The sequence below is a fragment of the Cavia porcellus genome, unplaced genomic scaffold (genome assembly GCF_034190915.1).
Source record: "Cavia porcellus strain 051 isolate PalLab524CR breed Dunkin Hartley unplaced genomic scaffold, mCavPor4.1 scaffold_19, whole genome shotgun sequence".
NCBI lineage: Eukaryota > Metazoa > Chordata > Mammalia > Rodentia > Caviidae > Cavia > Cavia porcellus.
In genome coordinates this window covers 63956706-63962000 of record NW_026947502.1, presented here as the reverse complement: position 1 = coordinate 63962000, position 5295 = coordinate 63956706, and positions in this window count along the sequence as shown.

Genomic DNA, 5295 nt, shown 5'->3' with positions numbered 1-5295 from the left:
TGACTAGTTTGCTTGTCTGGTAGCTGTCCTGCTTCCCTCCCCACTTCCTAAAACCTGTGTTTGTACGCATGGACAAAGGGCCAGAGTGGATGATGGGAGTCCTTCACTGTATCCTAGAAGTAGTCAGAGTTCCCAGCATTGGCCCACCTGGCTTAGGAGTGGAGGTAACAGACCGATTTAGGGCCATGTTTTTATGCTCCCTTTGTAACCTGGAAAGTGCAGGGAGCTGGTTGGCAGCAGAGCAGAAGAAATGGGGAAAGATGAACTGGGAGAGGCAGGACCTGTGTCCCAGTTCTAGCCCATTTCTCTGATCTTGACTGGGACAACCCCCAACCCACAAACTCAGAGGGCTTCTGTTCTGTGTAGGAGGAGGCTTCACTCAGGTGAAAGTTCCCAGAGCATGAGCAGCAGCCCTGTAACTGGGCCTCAACATCTCAGGCTGAGTGTCGACAATCCTTGTCTCCCCAGCTCACATGGGGAACATAGTCATTTAAACAGAGGTTCTCATGACATGATATCAGAATACTGGTTATTAATTATGGCCTTCCTAAGACAGAGGGAAGTTCCAGTAGGAGGTGGCACAGGGGAGGGACAGGGCCTGCCAAGGTGAGGACAACCACCAAGCTAGGTGGACAGTGAAAGGAACACTCCACTGGATTAGGCCTCCCCTCCAGGTCCTAAGGAGCTGCCCAAAGGGTAGGGGTGTCCAGTCAGCAATCACTGCCCCTGTACTGGGTCACCTTACATAGGGGGTCTTCCCAAGTGTCCTCTCAGGGTAGCCCTAAGGCCCCTAAACATAAAGCTAGGGCACATCTGACAATGGCTGGAGATAAGTCTTGACTGTCACAAAGGGGTGTGTGTGCTAGCATCTGGTGGGTAGAGGTCAGGGATGCTGTTGAACCTTGCGTAGTGCACTAGATAGCCTCTCCATAAATATTTTCTGCTCAAAAGTTCCCAACACAGAGATTAAGCAACCCTGACATTTTCCTGAGCAGATCCTGAGCCACCACATCTAATGAAGAAACCTATCTACTGGGTAGAACACTGTCGCCAAATGGAGGCAGGCCAGGAGATCCGATGGGCCTGAGGTTCACGTCGTTCTCTCCCTCTGCCTCTAAGGGCTTGAGCTGCTGCCCATGCTCCTTTTGGGTGGCTCTGCTGTGATCTTGATTTTCCTCCACTGTTCTCTGCATGGTGGCACTGGCTAAAATGATCACTCAGCCCAGAGCTGCAGGGCTACAATGAATCCATGCAGACAGATCTGGACATGCTGAAAACTGGATAAGGAGAGACAGCAGGAACACCCCAGGCTTGGTGCCCTCAGGAGGGATTGAGGTGTGAGTGCAGTGGAGGCACAGATCTGGGTGTGTCCTGAGTGGCCACAGCTCTGAGGCAGCCTCCCAGTGCTGAGAAAAATGAGTAGAGCATGGCTGCGATGGTTTGACAGAAGATGGTGTTGTGAGGACTAGTTATGTAGTAATAGCAACAATAACAAACTGAAACAAGTCCTCAGCTTTGGCATCTCTCACACATGGCCTGTGTCTCTGGAACCTAGCAAGAGGGCAGGTGGCCAAGGGGCAAGAGGCTTGCCAGCAGTGCTGTTCATCAAAATCCCTTGGTCACTTCCTGAGGGCAATGAGCCAGACGGAGAATGAGACACTGATTGTGTGTCTGTGTGTGTGAGAAGGGAGGCTGGCAGAGGCAGCAGGAAGTAGAAAGGGCATGTAGGGCAGGGGCTGGGACTGAGGAAGGAGGTTGGGGGAGCAAGCCTGAGCCAGATGACACAGCAGATAGGCAAATGGTTGGGGCCTGAGCCAGATGACACAGCAGATAGGCAAATGGTTGGGGGCCAAGTTCCAAAATTGGCCCCTTTTCTCCCTCCAAAAGGGTCCTTTCCTCGCTCCTTAGACTGACTGTGTGTCCCTCATGCCTCCACCTGTGGGAACCGCCTCCCCTCTCCTTGGCATCTGTAGGTCAGGCTTGGTGGTTTTCTGGCTGCTGCACCTTGCAGAACACTAAGTAGAGGAAAAAAAGGAGGAAAATGACAGTGAGGGCAGGCATAGGGCTAGTGGACAGTCAAGATGTCTTAGCAGCTAAAGGCAGGGGACCCTGAGAAGCATCACCTAGCTGGGCCTGTGTCCTGCTTAGCACTCCTGAGGGTCCTGACTGAGGTCACCCCAAGGATCTTCCAGGCCCTGCAGCTGGTTCCAGCTGCTTCCTGCAACCTGCTCGCTGATGCAGAGCCAATGGTAAAGTGGTGAGTCTTCACAGATTTTCTGTCAATCGTCAGTCATCTACAGAAATTTCCATAAATTTTTCTTGATACTTACAAAAGGTAGAATATAAAAATATGAATTAAATAGAACAGGATACCTAAACAGTGTACGTTCTGACAACGGAACTACTTTTCTGATCCTGACACTCAAACCTGACTACGGGAGAAAGTGCAAAATCAAAAGCAGGAAACACTGGCAACACAGACACGAATCCTGGACCCATCTGACAAAGCCCTGTGCAGGATGGCGAGAAGCCTGGCAAAGGACCACAAAGGAAGCAGCGGCAAGAGGCGCATCCTCGGGCCCAGTCCCGCAGCCGAGCTCCTGGGAGCAAGGCTGGGATGGGGTGGACCATCCGGCCCAGCAGCCAAAACCTCCCGCCCCGCTCGCGAGATTTACCTGGGCTGCCCCGGGCCCAGGAGGGCGGTGCCGCCGGCTCCTCCAGCCCCGGAAGCGATGCGGCCCAGGCCCCGCCCCCGGCCCCGCCCCCGGCCCTCTCCGAACGCTCTGGGCAGTTGGAGGACTGCAGCTCTGTGCCCAGTACTCGCGTTCAGTGGTCGCAGCGCTTTTCAGGGCTCTGGCCTTTGGCCAGATTAGGAGAGCGGCGTGGGCTAGGCGGCTCCTGATGTGACGGCGGAATCACCTACTGAATGAACGGAGGAATGAACGTGGACGCACACGCGGGTGGTGGCAGTGAGCACCGCGCCTGCTTGTCGGGCTGCCCCTCTCGGGCTGGGTCCCTCGAGCCTCCGGGCTAGCCGCCTCCTCTCTGGGGTGGTGACGGGACCGGGTGGGTGTGCCTGTGCACCTGTCCCCTGGGCCCTGGCGCCCTCTCATTCTGCACCGGAGCGCGCAGGCACCCGGTTCGGGTGGCTCCATTGGAGCCGGAGCCGCCGAGGCAGCGCTAGCCAGGGCACTCGGCGAGTCTCCCAGAGAGGGTCGCTTGCTCTGTGTCGGCCCTGCCTCCTGCTGCCTCCACAAATGTGGCCACTTTGTTATTGGACTCGAGCCACACAGCAGGACTGGAATAGTAAGTCGCAGGATATCACATGGAGGGCACAGAAGGGCGCTTCCTTGCTCAGTGGTATTGCGACAGTTTCACATGAGACATGTGACAAAAGACATGGTGACAGAAGGCACGGTTGGACTCTGGGCTGGAGGGGACTATGCCAAGAAGGACAATCAGGTGTTAGTTCTCTGTTACCTGTATTGTGGTTTGTGAGAGGCTAAGCCTGATGTAAACACTAAAGTGTTAGGTTCCAAAGGACCCTGGGCATGCAAACCACTCTGACAAGGATAGGAAAAAAGAATTTGTACAGATGTAAAACAAAACAAAACAAAACAAAACAAAAAACCAAGAAAATTAATCTTTGGACCACGAAATGCAGTTATCTTGTATTCCGAGTAACTAATTTAAAGATAACAATATGCAATGTATTAACCATTGTTATCCTCTAATAATTGTTTTGAAATTGTTTTTTCTGTTTAAAATAAAAATATTAAAAACATGCATGTGGTGTCAGCTGATGATTTCTTCCTTCTTTCTACTGTTCTCCACTTGTCAATTCCTCTACAGTATACTCTGCTGATACAATAGGAAATGTTTTATCACAAATAAAAAGATATCCTGACAAAGATAGGTAAAATAAGACTATTTATTTTTTTGGTGGTACCAGGAATCAAACTCAGTACCTTGTACCTGCCAGATAGGTGCTGCACCACTGGGCTATATCCCTGGCCCCTATTTTTCACCTTTTAGACAGGGTCTTGCTCTATAATTCTGTACCACTGTTACTGTTTTGATTTGCTTTATTGTTTACTTTGTTAAGTTTTATTCTCTTTTTTTAAAAAGGGCATGATCTAAAAAGTACAAATAGTCATTTTCCTCCTTATCTCTTGATCCATACTTGGAAGCTAGACTCTTCCTCAGCAAGGGACATTCCAAGATGAATAGTGTGACTACAAAGCTTCCCACCACTTACTAGACACAGTCCTGGCTCCTCACCAGTGCGCCAGCTGGCCTTGGGCTTCCTCACTGTGCAGGCATTCCCTACCCCCTCTCCTGCATGGGCTGGTGTCACCCTAATGCATGGCTGCAGGCCCTGACTTCTCTCCAGCTGCCCAGGCTCAGGTACATAGGAGACCTCAAGGAGTTGTTAGTCCCTATGTTCACCCTTCCTTCTATTCCATGGACCCCAAAACAAAGACAAAACAAAAAACAAAACACAAACAACGAAAAAAGAAAACGGCAGGCACAGCAGCAAAGCCACGCGGTGAGTGACCTGGAGCATTTGGGGGCTTCTTCCACCACTGGGGCTGTGTAATACAAACTGTGGGGGAGGACCTGCTACAGATGAAGGCATAGATCCTATGACCTCTGGACAGCCATGAGATGAGACCCTGGACAGACCCACAGGATCTGTAACAGTAGCATATTTTACTAAGACAGTATGAGGTGAGACATTGGCAGCGCTAACAGTAGAAAACAATCGGAAGGAAGTTGTGCACCAATATCCAGTGGGACGGCCACACTGGCCCCAACCATGTATCAGTGCTGATGTCATGATGGGTCATGGCATCTGTCCCTGCTGTGCTGGACACTGGGACATACGCGAAAGGAAGGACAGAACACTTTGCAGAAGTCCTCCTTAGTGGCCCACAAGGGTTCTTCAAAGTGAGCAGGAATTCAAGAGGGTACTGCAGAGGGAGAGCGCTTGGTTAGAGGGGTCTTGCCATGGTGACACTAAGCCTCCTGCTCTAAGGTTCTGGGACCACCAGAGGGTGAGGTCAGAAATGATGTGATGGTTTGGAACAGAAAAAGTGGAGAAACCACCTCAGACAATCACAGCCAACTCATTTATGTTGAGAAGCTATGTAGAATTTTTACAATTCTCTTTAAACTGCAAGTTAGAATAAAATATTAAGATTTTATTCCATGTTAATTTCTTTTTGTTGCTGTTTTGTTGTTGTTTGTGTTTTGAGATAGGGTCTCACTATGCAGTTCAGGTTGGCTTTGAGC